Source organism: Canis lupus, chromosome 37 (genome assembly GCF_003254725.2).
Source record: "Canis lupus dingo isolate Sandy chromosome 37, ASM325472v2, whole genome shotgun sequence".
Lineage (NCBI taxonomy): Eukaryota > Metazoa > Chordata > Mammalia > Carnivora > Canidae > Canis > Canis lupus.
The window spans coordinates 2,693,283-2,708,879 of NC_064279.1; the positions used below are offsets into that span (position 1 = coordinate 2,693,283).

Consider the following 15,597-nt stretch of genomic DNA (forward strand, 5'->3'; position numbering starts at 1 on the left):
TAGTCAGTAGGTTAGATGCATTAAATGCATTTTCGACTTATGATGGGTTTATTGGGATATAACCCTATTGTAAATTGGGAAACATGTACATTTTGATAGGAGGTAAAGAAATTTCCCTCCCTAAAGAGCCAGTTTGCCCAACAGTGAATGAGCTATTCATCACTCAATTATTTGTGGTGTTTTCTTGATCATGTACTAATGCATTTTAGAGTGTATATAAAATTAAATGTTTGAGGTGTATCCTTCCCTCCCTTCACAAATGCATTATTGAATGACAACCATGCCTTGGATACAGGCTGCATGTTATTGACCTTATCTCTTTAGGATTGGCATAAAATATATGAGAAATCTTTTATTTCATCTATTGATAAGGCGAAATTAAATGACATAATACTTACTGTAACTTCAACATATGCTCCAAAATTTCAACCAAAAATATTTTCCCAAGGTTAAGAAAATATTTGAATGGTAAGGGTAAAATATATCATGTTTTTTTTTCCACAAATCTTCCATTTTTAATTTTTTGAGTCCTTGAGAAGTGAAAACTTACGCTATATTCTTCTAGTGTGAACTAACCCATTTTACTATTCAGGCCCTATTCATTTGGGGAAAATTTGCTTCTCAAGTGGCACACTGCTTTTTTTTTTTTTTTTTTTTTTTTTTTTGTGATAGTGGCGGAGATAGGGAGGATTTCCTTGGGAAACAGGCAGTGGAGTTGGTGGGGAGGAAGAGAGAAATAGGGAAAGATTAAAATGGTTTCCTTTTTTTTCTTTCAGGGCCAGATAATAATAGGTGGGGCCTGGTTTCCTGCAAAATCAATGGAGGGTGAGTTATTTTGACAGAAATTTGTCATCATATGTTGGCAAATCAAACTCCAATAAAAGAAATATACAAAAAAAAAAAAAAAAGAAATTTTCCATCCTTCACTGATCATGTGATGCTCCAGATTATAAATATTTAAAGCCAATACACTGCTGGTAATTTATTGGGCAGTATGAAATAATAAAAACAATACAAAAATCTAGAGCTGAAAATACTTGGTCTGGTAAAGCAGAAGGTCTGCATAATTGTTGGATGCTTTCTGGCATTTTACCGTTGTAGGTTAGTGCAAGAGAAGAACATGGTACCTAAGTAGAACCTGGGCATTCTCATTTCTTATAAAATTGTCTTCCTCTGTGTTTTCCTACATGAGTTGTGCCTTTTCCCTACAAGAAAAAAAAAAAAAAAAAAACAAAACCTCTGGAAAACATTTTTTTTTGTTATCAGTCTAGCACATAGTTTTATTTTGGTTCCATCTTTATGTCCTTTCGAATCTAAACAGTGGATTCTCTACATTCAGACGTTGTTTATGCATATCAACATAAAAATTAATTTTTCACAGAACACAGCAATACGAGGGTCCGTGAAACTCGCTCTCAATGAATTTGAGTTATTATTATTATTTTTTCCAGCCAGCGGGTCAGCAGCTACAGGAGCCTATGTCAGAGGAGCAAAACTGGTTCAGAGATGTTGGGGACAGCGGAGTGGCCTATACTCGGAACTTGTAGGGGCTCCTGGGGGCTTCAGGCGGATCAATCCTCATCACACAGGGAGACCAGTGGAGCCAGAGTCCAGGCAAGCACAGACTCTAGACCCAGTTGCCCCAGTCCCATCCTGGGCCTGCCCCTCGCCTTGAAATTTCTGCGTGACCCACTTCACTTCTCTCCCTTTCAGTGTTCTCATTTGTAAGATAGAGAACAATTCTACCCATGAGTGCTGTTATGGGCATTAAATGGGCTCATCTACATAAGGCACTTTGAACTCGGACCAGCTCAGGTCGAGAACTTGACGTAAATGTTGGTCAAGTAAATAAAATACCTCCTCCCCTCCCCCCGAGGGAACAGGCATGAAGGCAGGAGAGGGACAACAGGCACAGGGGCTCTCCAGGGGCTCGTTGGTCCGGAATGGAGGGTTCCAGGATGGGGAGAGGAGAGAAAATGGGTGTTGAGAAGCTTCTGTGGCCCAGAAAGTTTGCATCCCCTTCGCAGAGGGAGATTAAGACCATAATAACGCAAGCGAAGTGACGGGTGTCCATGTGCGGCATGTGAGTGAGAAGAAGCAGGGCAGGGAAGCCGGGGGACAGCGAGGGTGAGACCTGGAACCCACTTCTGTTGTTCTGTTGTTCCTCTGAACTCCAAAATCACTTGTGTGCTTTTGGATCACTTCAGACGCCTTTGGAAAGCGGGCGAGCCATAGATTTACTCACTTAAGGAAATTAAAGACAAGTCCAAGTCATGAATGATTAATTAATTAGTGTTGGGCCAGGCCGGGGCCAACCAGGGCTTGGGTTTAGGGGCGCTGGGGAGACACTAATGTCTGGGCCGTACAAACTCCGTGTACGGCTGTTCGCTTTTAATTTAAATTGAGAGGTTTTCAAAAAATAAAAAATAAATTGAGAGGTTTTCAAAATAACAGGTAACGTGGGAGTGGGCTAGAAGCAGCGAGAGGAGGAGAGGGGGGAACACAAAGAGCTACTTTACCGTTGGGGGGGGCTCTGGCCTCAGCAGCAAACATCCAGGGACGCGCGGCCTACAGTCCTCGCCCAAAAGGAGTCGCTGATGGAAAGGCTGGTTTCAAGGATAACTTCGGGTACGCGGCGAAAGTACGTTTTTAAATTGAATTTGGAAATTTCCTCAAAGCTGCTTCTTCAAAGACAAATGACTTTCTTACAATATGTCTAGTTACATAAAATCCTGGATGTGAGAGGCTCTGTGAGATAGTAGCGCGTTGTATAGATGTAAGGTGTTATCATCATGGAGTGTGTGTTAGAAAACACGCGGTTAGAAGGGATTATTTTTGCAGACTAAATAGTCAACTACGGGCTGCGTGACAGCACGGGGCGCGGCGTCCTGGCTGATGAGCGGGCCTGCCCCGGGCCGGTCGCTGCTGGAAGGGCACCGCTGGCCGACACCGCAGGGCCTTTTGTTTGGGGTTCTTTCCTTGCTTTCCTATTTTTCAGTGAGTCAAAGCCTTAGTGATGGAGCCTGCTGACAAGGCGAGTCTGGGGGAGAGAACCGGAGGCATGAGGCTTAGGCGGCGAGCACCGGCCAATGCACCGAACTCCCGATGGGCCGGCGTCGTGCCAGGATCCCTCACCTGGGGCGGCAGTCAGGGGCGCAGCCGGGAGCGTGCCACAGCTGCCCGCAACCGGGCACGAGGGGTCCGGAGAGGAGAGGCCTCCATCACTTCGCTTGATGATTCATTCATTCGTGTAACGAGTGCAAGGCGCCTACCCAGCGTCGGGGACCCATCCGAGCGTCATACAAGTGTTAACTCGCTGATCGCCGTCACCACCACATGCGGTCGGTAGGTGCTGTCTGTATTTTCGTGGGAGAGCTTGGAAACTGAGGCACGGGCAGGTAAGTAACCTGCCCAGGGTCACGCAGACTTAGGTGCGGGCAGTGTGGTCGGGGAAGCCGTGCCTCCGGCCACCGTGTCACGCCGTCTCGGGCTCGCTGTGACACGCCTTTCGATTCTGGGCCCGACCTCACGCACAGCCAGATCTGAGGCGATCCTGCCTTCCCCTCCCACCCGGGAGCCCGAAAGTCTTTGAGGTGACCGAGGAAGCAGCGAGCCTCTCTGATTTGTCGGGTGCTCTTCTGACCTACCTTGGAGCATCCCGGCCTGAAGGCATCTTTTGTGATGCCACCGATTCAATCCTAGACTCTTAAATCCTTGTCTGCGGCTCTCAGTGCCAGACAGCATTTCCTCCTGCATAAAATACATCCTTATTCTCATTACATCTCCCCATAAAACTTTCATCAATTTGAAAATTGTAAAATGCATTCCTTTTTTATGCAGACATTTAATCTATGGTTAAATGACAATTGAGCAATATATCCTCCTGCATACTCGAATACCATCCCAACTCTGCAATTTGAAAATAAATTGACAGTCTTAAAATTGGCATCGGTTTTAAGGAAATAAAATATTCTCAGCCACAGACTTTAGAGGATGTTTGTATGCAAAACGAACTACGGGATACACTTTGGCTTGATCAACAGATTCCACTTAAGAGGGTTTCAGACAGAACTACCAGCTTTGCAAATCGGATTTGAATTTATCTGTGGGCCCAGCCTTGTGTTCCCTTCTTCTGTGCTCAGATGAAGCCAGAACTTTCAACCTCTCCGCCTCTCAACCTCTCACTTTCAGAAACAGTGAAGTTTAAAATATAAAGGTGTTGTTTTTCCTTCACACCCAAATGTCAGAGCAAGATATTCTGATTTCTCTTGATTGGCTCCAGGTGATGTTAAGTGGAATGCAGGAAATTATCAAAATCAATCTGTCTTCAACGGCTTTCTTTGAAATTACAGGATCTGAATCGAAATGTAAACTAAAATTATTTTTATTCTAAGTTCCCTTCCATGATTTTTCTTAGCTCTCCCTCTACCAAGGAATAAGTAAAATAGCTTTTTTTTTTTTTTTTTTGCCTCTAGAAAGGGGATATGCCTTTAATGTTTTCCAAAGAAACACAGTATTTCTTAAACAAATAGACTCTCGGTTACTGGATTTCTAAAGGCTTTAGTTACTAAATGCTCAAAAAATTAAGAAAGAAAATTTCTGCGCTTCAACCCGTCAGCGTAGTGACTTACACATTAATGAAATGCGGAGCGTGAACTGTAAAGAATCCAGCTAACGCTGGAACAGTAATACGGGACCAACCGTAATGGTGAAAAAATGAAGATATTCAAATGCTGTCATCGGGGGACTTGCAAACACTGGGAGAGCGAGGGTCCTGATCAAGATGCAAATCTAGCCAGAACTGGCATGTTCTATGAAACAAAAGGAAATACTCAAAGGACTCAAAACTATCGCTCCGAAGACGCTCTGTAATGTCTCGCCGCACGAAGGTGGCTGGCCGACCGGGAGACGCCGGCCCAGGAGTGACTCAGTAGGGCAGGCCACACCCCGGGCTCTCTGAATTGGAATCTCATTTTTGGCGAGATTCAGGCGATTGATGCATGCATCAAAGCTTGAAAACTATACGAAGTGTTTTTTGAGGATGGAGTTATATGAATTTTTTTTTTTTTTTAATTCTTAAGGGCAGCCCCGGTGGCTCAGCGGTTTAGCGCCGCCTTCAGCCCAGGAGGGCGTGATCCTGGAGACCCGGGATCGAGTCCCACGTCGGGCTCCCTGCATCGAGCCTGCTTCTCCCCCTGCCTGTGTCTCTGCCTCTCTCTCTCTCTCTCCCTGTCTCTCATGAATAAAGAAATAAAATCTTTAAAATAAAAATAAATAAAAAATAAAAATAAATTTAAAAATTCTTAAAAAAAAAACAATGCCACATCGCAAGAGAGATTCCTCAGCCTTATTTCACGATGGGGCCATCATTTCATAATAGGAAAAGAAAATCTTCATATTCTACTGCTCTGGCAAGATAATGACTGACACTGAATTATTTTTCCTGGAGGAGCAAAGGCAGTTATGGGGGAAGGCATATGGCTCATCATTTTCAGTAACAACAAATGCCGGCTTGACCCACGCTGTTATTTCTGACACATCACCTTGCATTTCTCTTCCCATTATGCTGGTGGATGCTCTTCCTTCCTTTTTTATTTTTGGGTCAGAGATGGCAACTGACCTGGAGGCTGCTGCAGGCATTTGGAAATACAGTCTTTCTTGTCTGTTCAGCTTGATCCGAGGCTGTGCTGCATACCAGGGTGATTTTAAGAGCTTAACAATTGTGACCTGTTGAGGTACCTGCACCATCAGGAAAAGCACCTGTCGGGGCTCCCAGGTGGCTCAGTCAGTTAGGCGTCTGCGTTTGGTTCGGGTCCTGGGATCGAGCCCTGCGTTGGGCTCCTCGCTCAGTGGAGGTGGGGATCCGCTTCCACTTCTCCTGCTCCCTCTGCCTCAACTGCTATTCCTCTCTCTCAAATAAATAAATCTTTAAAAAAGAAAAGACAAGCACCTCCCCTATGACTCATAACTTGAGAAAGCTGTGCTCAGAGTTGTAGGAAAAATGGAAGTCAGAATGATGTCGAGAGCAGGGAGTGGGGAGGGTGAGGATGCCGGGACCAACCCAGGGGGGCGCGTCCCTAAGTCTCAGGAAGGATGCAGAGCGAATGGCCACCGGTCACTCCCTGCTCCTCCTCGGCTGCCTGGCAGCGCCCACACACCTGCTGTCACACTTTCCTGGCCCCACCACCTTGGAGAAGTTATATGCTGAGTCTCCTAGGACAAAGAAGATGGGGCTTTTAGACCCAAACACCACACTACTACTTTTTTTTTTTAAGATTTATTTATTTATTCATGATAGAGAGAGAGAGAGAAAGAGAGGCAGAGACACAGGCAGAGGGAGAAGCAGGCTCCACGCAGGGAGCCCGACGTGGGACTCGATCCCGGGTCTCCGGGCTCATGCCCTGGGCCAAAGGCAGGTGCTAAACCGCTGCGCCACCCCGGGATCCCCACATTACTACTGTTTATCGCTCACGTTGGCCAGGGAATTAGGGGAGCACAGTTGGCTTTTTAACCCTGAAGCTTTTTAGCTGCGAATAAGGAAAGCCGCCGCCCGGCAGCGAGGAAGGTCCACTGCGACCGGCTCGGTGCTCTCCGCGGCCTTAGCTGGAAGCCCGTTGCAATCCACTCCTCGCCGGGCGTGGGCGGCCTGGTCCTAGAGCCGGGGCTTCTGTTTTCCAGGGCGGACCCTTGGCTGGAGGTTGATGCTCCAGGGCTGCCTTAGCGGAGAGCGTGTCCTGCACGCCGTGTCTGACCCTCTGGCTCCCACCACTCCGAACGTGAGAACATTCGGAGCTCAGGTACCTTGAGGGAAGCGCCCGATGCTTGTGCAGCTCCTCCCGGCTGGGAACTAACTGTGCGAGCAGGGGTGCTCCCGTGCTGTCCTCCTGGCGGGTCACAGTGCACTCGGAGAGGCGGCCCCTGAGTCCACGTCGCCAGCCGCTCCCAGCGCCTGCCTGCGTGCCTGGCACGTGGCTCGTCTTCTCGTCGACTTGGCTCCGAAGCACTTTGGTACCTTCCTGCCTTTATGTTTCCGTGTTTCTTCCTCCGTCTGGGGGCCTTCAATGCCCCCGTCGCCGTGTCGGAGTGGCCCCTTCCTTGACGTGCCTGTCCTGTCGTCTGTCTGTCCCTGTCTGTCCTCTGCCCCCCCGGGGCTGTCCGAGGCCCTCAAGTGGACACGGGCCTCTGGGCCCTGCAGCCAGCGCGCTGCCTTGGGGCCGCCCGGGGCTCAGGGCTGAGCCTCTGCCTTGGGGTCCCGGGATCGAGTCCTGCATCGGGCTCCCCATAGGGAGCTTGCTTCTCCCTCTGCCTGTGTCTCTGCCTATCATGCATAAATAAAATCTTTAAAAATAAATAAATAGAATAAAAACCAAGTAAATGGAAATAAATAAATGAAAACCAAGTAACTGTACACGTGGAATGCTGATGAGAAATAAAGAGGAATGATGAGATGCCCGGGTGGCTCAGTGGTTGAGCACCTGTCTTCGGCCCAGGTTGTGACCCTGGGGTCCTGGGATCGAGTCCCGTGTCGGGCTCCCTGCGTGGAGCCTGCTTCTCCCTCTCCCCGTGTCCCTCCTTCTCTGTGTCTCATGAATAAATAAATAAAATCTTTAAAAAAAAAAAAAAGTGACGTCTTCCTGGACTGGCAGCCTTGAAGAGTGGGCCGTGTCTGCTGCAGTGTCACCCGTGCCCCCGTAGGCCCCCGGCCCTACGTGAGCCCAGAAGGTGCTCAGGGTTCGGTCAATAAGGATCACCAAATAGACGTGACCGGGGCAGGTCGACTGGACGGGGCGCTACCTGGATGAGAAGTGGGAGCAGACGGCTCTCGAGCCCGTGCAGGGTGCTTTCCCCCCAGATCCGCCCCTGAGGACTCTCGGGTTTGGTGCGTCGTGTGCAAGGAAGGTGGAAGGGCTTTGCCCTTGGGTGCCGTCATTCCGCTTTGGTTCAATGACAGTGCGGGACGGGAACCGTCCATCTGACCAAAGACAAGATGCGTGTGGATCAGGACGGCCGCGGTCCTGCGGGGCCGAGGGCTCGGGGCGGGGGCAGCCGGGGAGGAAGGGCCTGGGCCGGGGAGCTGCCCACGCCCTCCCGGCCGCCTCTCGGCGGGAACCCCTCCTCCCGCAGGACCAAGGACGGAGGGTCGGGGCGGGAGGTCGCATCTGCAAAGACCCGTCTCAGAATCTGGTTTCTCGTAGCACGGATTTTCCGACTCTGCACTTCTGGATTTTCCCTCAAGACTGCATTAGAAGTTCACAGCGTCCTTTTTTTCCTTCTTCTTTTTTTTAATGGAGCAGCTGGTCTAATTGGGCAAGTTTTGCTGCGGCGACATTAGGGCTCATTAGGCTCTGTCTTATCGGTGGTGTAGGCGGAGATGTCCACCAAGCGGAGCACCTGGATCCTAAATGAGAAATATAGATCAGCCTTTCACACGATGCAGTGACGGACTTCAGGGTTACCTTTCCAGTGACAAAAGCAGGAGCTTCCATCCGCCGTACGGTTCCCCGTGTGATCAATAAATACACGAGAGACACGCGGGATTTATTTCTTCTGCGGCAACAAACACCATCGTTTTTCTTAATTACCCTTAGGCTTGCCTCTCCCGCCTTCAGGTTCTTTGGAAGTTCCTCTCTGCGTTAAGGGGACGTGAGCTCTCTGGTCGTGCTTTGTCACACACGCGGAGAGGTTCTCTCTCCTGTGGCGGTGCCCGTATTTCTTTCTTTTTTTTTTTTTTTAATTTTTTTTTTAATTTATTTATGATAGTCACAGAGAGAGAGAGAGAGAGGCAGAGACACAGGCAGAGAGAGAAGCAGGTTCCATGCTGGGAGCCCGACATGGGACTCGATCCTGGGTCTCCAGGATCACGCCCTGGGCCAAAGGCAGGCGCCAAACCGCTGCGCCACCCAGGGATCCCCGGTGCCCGTATTTCTTGATTAAGCCCCGATCAAGTCAGGGGTTTTGCAGGCTCGTCCCGGCCCTTAAAGGTCAGGGGTGGCCGCAGACAGAGGCGGAGCTCTGGAGCCACTGAGGGTCAGGCCTGCCAGCCGTTCCGACCGGTGACCATGTGGCCTGCCGTTTGTCACGTTCATGGCCGTCTGTGATGCTGCGATTCCTCCCGGCGCGGCCGTTCGTCTTGCTGCCTTCTCCTAGCGGCCCAACTTGCAGCCACGTGGGAGCGTGCGTACGCCTTTTGGGGCTCATCTCTACAAAGCAGCCATGCAGACCAGCACGGGCCTCCCCCTCCAGCGACTGGGATCACGAATATGGCAAAAGCACTCGTTGGCAGGTGATGGGAAATTCTGACGACCTTGGAGACCATGTGCCCGGGTCACTCTCCCGTGTTGGGTCCCGGGACCCACTGCAGTTTGCTCCCCCCCACCCCCCCGAGGGGCCCGGCTGCTTCACTGGAGTGGTCTCTACTGAGGTGTGAGCACCCTCCGGAGCGTTTGCAGAGCCCTCCGCGTGTACTGCAAGGACGCGGGCTCCGGGGGGGTGATGGTGGAGGCCCAAGGCCTGCGGTCCTTCCTCGGTGACAGCCGTCTGGGGGCATTGAGGCGTCGAAAGAGGTGGCAGGAACACCTGTGTCTGCTGGCAGCTCCGCCGTGGCAGTGGGGGCCGCTGAACAGAGGCCGCGGGACGCCCGGTGCCAGCAGGTAAGACTCACGGTGGGGCAGGGGGGTCCTCGGTGGCTGTCGCTCACTTGCCACGTCTCGGCATCTGATGGGGCTTGGGCTTGCACACGGGGCCGGGCGGGGTGGCAGGAGCGCAAACCCAGGTGCACTCCCCTTACCCCAGGAGCTGCACTCCCTTCCTGGGACGTGAGAACTCAGCCTTCGGGACAGGTAGGTCCACCGGTGGTGACAGAGGGGTCCCTAGACACTCTCGCCCCCGAAGAGCCCATCAAGTCCCGCTTCAGCCTTCGGTCTCCCTGGCCACGGCTCTTACCAGGTGGACGATCCCTAGGGGTCCCCAAGGGCCCTGTGGCCTCTCTCCTCTTCCCTCCACTTCCAGCGAAGTGGCCCCTAGGTGTTCGCAGAGGAAGGGAGAGGACATGATGTCATTTGAGCCATTATTAGGGCTAATGTTGGAAGGCTGACAGTTAAAGATGCCAGGATCCTGAGCCCATACCCTAGCGGCTCGGGTCTCACCTCGTGGGTCCCTCTGCCTCCAGACTCTGCACTGCCCAGACTCTGGGGGGTGTTGGGGGCTGGGAAAGGGAACTCAGGAAAAGAAGGAGACATCTGAAGGTCACTCCGGAAAGTAGACATCTGAAGGAAAGATCCCTGGCCTCGGGAGGGGTGTGGCCAGCCGGGGAGGTTGCACGGCGGGCCGAGGGCCAACTGCTCAGGGTGTCTCAGGTTTAGAGGTGCTTGAGGAAGGGGAGGACGAGTAAGTGTCCTGGTCTAAACAGGGATACACCCAGGCCCAAGCCCGGGTGTCAGGCCCAGGCCCAGGTATCAGGCCCAAGCCCGGGTGTCAGGCCCAGGCCCAGGTATCAGGCCCAAGCCCAGGTATCAGGCCAAAGCTCGGGTGTCAGGCGCAGGCCCAGGTATCAGGCCCAAGCCCAGGTGTCAGGCCCAAGCCCAGTATCAGGCCCAAGCCCAGGCGTCAGGCCCAAGCCTGGGTATCAGGCCGAAGCTTGGGTGTCAGGCCCAGGCCCAGGTATCAGGCCCAGGCCCAGGTATCAGGCCCAAGCGCGGGTGTCAAGCCCAAGCCCAGGCGTCAGGCCCAAGCCGGCTGGCCCATCTGCCAAGGGGCACAAATGTGTGACACAGAGCCTTGGCTTCAAGCCTTGGCGGCAGGGGCAGGAGGTTCGGGTGCTTCCCACCCCTCCCTGGGGTCCATCCGAGCCCTGGTGACCGCCGGCCCCCGGGAGCACTGACCTGGCCCTGACCCTGCCCTTTGTCCCCCCCCCAATGTCATTCCTCACCACCTAACCTGAAGTGACGACTCTGGCGGGAGGTTCCCGGGATTGGAAAGGCCGCGGGAAGAAGTGGTGAGAGGTCCAGCTGCTGGCAGAGAGGAGACCTGAGAAGGGTTTGCTTCCCAGTCCCCCGGGGCCTTGCTTTCCTCATCTCAGAAGTGGGGACAATGCCTGGGGCCACCAGCGCCCCTTCCGTTGCGGGTGTCCTGGCCTCTCCCTTGTTTCCTTTGGTCTTTTCTTGGGCTTTCCCTTCATCTCATCTCTGGCTGATTACGTAGCCCGTCCTCGCGGATTCCCGGGGGTTCTTGACCACTCGACGTAAAGAGCAGCGATGCGGCGAGAGAGGAAAGCAAACGGAGCGCCCACCAGGGACCCTCAGGCCTAACCGCCAACGCCGCTGTCGTCCCAGCAGCTCGAGCCCCACGCGGCGCCCTGAGGGGACGCAGGGTCCGGCAGGAGCTTGGCCACTGGTTAGCGATGTGACTGTGGACAGATCGTGCACCCTGGCTCCGTCTCCTCATCAGCACGGTAAATGGGTTGACCCTCCTTATCTTCCCGGTCGTTTCCGACTCCAGAATTTTAAAAGGCCCGTGATTGCAAGCCAGAAACTCTAGTATGGGGCGGGGGTGACGGCGTGGGTAAGTGCCAGCTGATTAGGGAAATGGTGTAGGATTTATCTTCTACATTGGCTTTCGCGATAATAAACGATGGAGTGAAGACACCGAGAAGGGAGATGCAGCCCCCGTGAGTGTTCACGGAAGCAGAGCTCATTTTAAACGATGGCTTCTGGAAATGACCTTTCATTCCGTGCCCTTGTATTGCTGTGATGGAGGCCACGGAATGGAGGCCCGGCCTCCACACTGGCTCCATTCGATTGGGCTGCCCTCGCGGCAGCGGACGTCGCAGGGGGAACACCACGCCGGTGGGGAGCCGGAGCCGGGCCGGGCCCGGCGGACACAGCGCGCCTCCTGCCGCTCAGCTCTCCCTTAAAGGCCGTGTTTAGAACCGTCTTCAGCTAATTCAACAGCTCGGCACCCCCGGTAGGGAGGATGTCAACCGTCAACCTGAGTTCTTTTTTTTTTTTTTGCTTATCAGATATGATGGGACAAGATGACATTAACACGATGGAAAGCAACGATCCAGGTTGCATATTTAGCAATAAAAATCAAGCCAATCTTTAAGGAGCTTAGGAGTTGCTTAGATTGATTTACTGCAACCATGGGATTTAACAAAAAAAAAAGGTAATTGCCACAGACAGTTGACCAGGATAAACCCAGATACTGCCCATGGTCGTCTTTGAAGCTGATACATCACAGTCTTCTGTGACATCACAGTCTCCTGATTTGGAGTCGAATCTCATGAAGGGAAAAGCGCTCTACAGCGACTAGGGCTCATTCGATGGTTTCCGCCCCGAGTTGACGCAGGCCTGCTGATCTCTAGGTGCAACGGAGTCACGTAATCATTAAGATCCTGGATTTCGTGGGCTCTCACTAGCACCTGCTCACGCCGCAGGCTGCGCTGCTCTGGAATGGCAGTCGCAGGTCTTTCCACCTGCCGGGCGACAGGCCCCGGGTGCTGGCTCTCCAGCAGCTGGTGGCCCAACCGCAAGGCAGTCGGAGGCAAGCGGGGATGGGACCCCCCTCCCAGTCGCTTAGTTTTGTATGAAGGGGGGCTGCTGCTATCTTTATTTAAATGGAGTTTCATGAAATGGGACATGGGGTTTTCCCGGGAGTCCTCCCTCCTCCAGGGTGTCGGGCGGCAATGGGAAGAGGCCGGGGCCACCACGTGGGGCCTCTTGTCAGCAACTGAGTCATTGTTTGGGGGCAACTTTGATTCTCTTAGGATGGCTTTCTCTGGAAAGTTCTTCATCCCCTGGAGTGAATAGATTTCTGCCAGGTCCTCCTTACCACCGTCCCTGGGATGGCCGGCAGACTTTCCTGAAATGCCGTAGCCATGTAGGCTTACGTTGGGATCCTTGACACTGCTCCTTCAACAAACACTTTTGGAGCATATTTTTACGTGGGAAAGATCTTCGTTCTCCTTTATTCTTCTCTAAAGAGATTTTTTTTTTTCCTTTGGAAGATTGGCTCAAATGGAAGAATTGACATTTAGGGCTCTTCTGAACCGAGACCATGAAGCCATTTTCAAATAAAACACAATTAGTAGAGAAGGGATGTGCTTTTGGAATACGGGCTTGTCCTGCCAGCATATTTATATACAAGAAGGCGGTTATCGAACAACTTTGATTTAACCAGCTGATCCGGCATCTTTGTAGAGAAACAGAAATAATTAGGGACGCCTGGGAGGCTCAGCGGTTGAGCATCTGCCCTTGGCTCAGGGCATGACCCCGGGGTCCCGGGATCGAGTCCCGCATCAGGCTCCCTGCATGGAGCCTGCTTCTCCCTCTGCCTGGGTCTCTGCCTCTCTCTCTGGGTCTCTCATGAATAAATAAATAAAATCTTAAAAAAAATAATTAGAAAAGTGTGGGAGTATTTAAAAGTATTTATTTATATTAAAATATAATCTTTCTCCTCCGTGTTCGGGTGGTTCTGTGTCTGTACAGGGAAAGCACATTTTGGTTGTTTTAGAACCAGCCAGCATTTTTATCGAGGCTTTCCTTAGAATCAGAACATTATTTCAGCGACTCGCTTTCCATGTATATTCCGGTACAAAATCATTTTAGTGCGTTGCATATAATCACATTTGCATGAATGGAGTGTGCGACAATATTGACTCCTGCATGCATGTTGCTATTACAGTTACCTGCATTTTAAAAGACCTTTGTACTCACAGCCTTTCCTAAATTGCCTATTAATATTAATGGACTACAATATTGATTTAGACATGGCGAGGCCCTGACATGTTTTATGTAATTGTTCATATGACATTCTCAGTTTCAATAGAGAGTGCCTCTTGTCTAATTGTGCTTCCGCAATATAGGGGAGTCCTCCACATTCACGGCAAAACACGGCTGCCCTTCACGGTCGGAAATGACAATACTGGCGAGGCTGCGTAGGATCGTACTCACCAGATCGATACGTGATCAATAGTTCGCTGCACGCGGAACGGGAGATACTGAAGTCCCTACTGCAGAGTCTCGCGTTGTAATTTCGTCTCCGAGTTGGGGGCTCAAGCATATGGCCTCCAGTGGCGGACTGAGGAATTGTCTACTTGAGATGTGTGTGTACATACAGCACCTTGGCTTCTCATTTCATCAAAACTTTGTTTAAACGGATGTGTGCTGCCTCCCGATTGCTTTGGCGTCACGCGGTCTACGGGAAATGTGCTTCTCCCTTTTCGTCCGCCCCATTTCGGTTTGGCTCTAAGCTGCTTGGGCTTATCTGTCCTTCCAACACGTCCAGCTTCGTCAAGGCGTATTGGAGGGCGCCGCCACCTTCCCGCGTCCAGGCTGCTGGGGCCCCTTCCACAACCAGGCGCTGAGCTGTGCCCTGGGGATGCCCAGATGAAGGAGCCTCTTGCAGGTCAGCGAGGGAGACAGGAGAAGGCCTCTGTTGCTCTTGCCTGCCCAGCCCATACCCTCAAATCTATTTTTTTGGCCCTGTTTTGCTTTGGGGAACAACTCCTCCTTGTAGATGCAGCCAAACTAGGATTGTCCGTCAAGACCAAGGGAGAGGCCTCCATCCAACTTATAACCGACCTAAGACTCCGGGAGGCAAGGAATCCTGAGCAGAGGGACTAAAGACTTGGAGATGGTTGTAGGTCGTTCCTCCTGGTTCTGGTGCCCCGAGATAGCCTCCGTTGGGTCCCGGTACCACAGTAGCTGTGTGGCTCAGGGCTGTGCCCTGTGTCAGCTGGATGGCCAGCCTCTCCTTACACTGCGAGTTCCCCTGCCTCCTTCTAATCATTTCCCTTCTAGATTCGGTGGGCAGTGGTTGGCCCTTGCTGCTGTATCACCAGAGAGCTATCCAACAGTGTAAAAATTGGTGAAATGCCATAATTCGGACCGGTCGGTTGTCTAGAAAATGCAAAACATCTCTTTGACTCTTAGGACAGTTTTCTGGAGAAACAGCACGTGCAGTTGTTGTTCGGGTAGGTTCGGGTTTCCGCTCACAGAAGACTTAGTTTTTGTTACTTGCGGCCACGGTGCAACAAAGACTTGCTTGTTGCCTTTCTTATTTTGGGATTTGTTATATCCATCCATAGGGCGCAGTAGGGCGTTGTAAGGGGGAACCTTAAATCTCACAGTGGTTTGTGGCAGCAGGAAACAAAAGAAGTATAGGGAGTAAATAATTACACTGCAGGAACAATCAACGTTTTGAAGTCTCTCTAGTCGTGAATTCAATCTCAAACATTTTCAAACTTTGTAGATGGAAACAATCTTTTTCAGAAGCGCTTACGGATTTGAGAATGGAAGCTAATTTTCATGACTAGACAACAAAAACGGGCCACCCCGGAAGATGTACTTTTTGATCTCAGTGAATTTAGGACAACACTCTTTATGAATGTTGCCAAACAATTACATTAAAGTTTTTTACTATGGAAACATCTAAATACACGGATAAATAGAAAGAATAGTACAGTAAACTCCTATGTACTTACTAGTTTGCTTCGACAAGTATTAACTCACGGCCAATTTTAGTTCTGTTTTCCCCATTGAAGTAGGGAAGTGCCCTTCTCCATTTATTTTGGAGCAAATCCAATATATTTTATTAATT

General features: G+C 51.1%; 1 long non-coding RNA gene across 2 annotated transcripts; it reads left to right on the forward strand.

Moving 5' to 3' along the window:
- Positions 1-9,818: 9,818 nt before the first annotated feature.
- LOC118353496 (uncharacterized) lies at positions 9,819-14,150 on the forward strand. 2 transcript variants are annotated; one of them, XR_004812572.2, is made up of 3 exons: positions 9,819-10,386; positions 11,200-11,449; positions 13,862-14,150. It is a non-coding gene; the product is annotated as an uncharacterized LOC118353496 (long non-coding RNA). The 2 variants fall into 2 exon arrangements; XR_007408933.1 differs by lacking the exon at positions 13,862-14,150 and adding an exon at positions 12,017-13,347.
- Positions 14,151-15,597: the final 1,447 nt, after the last annotated feature.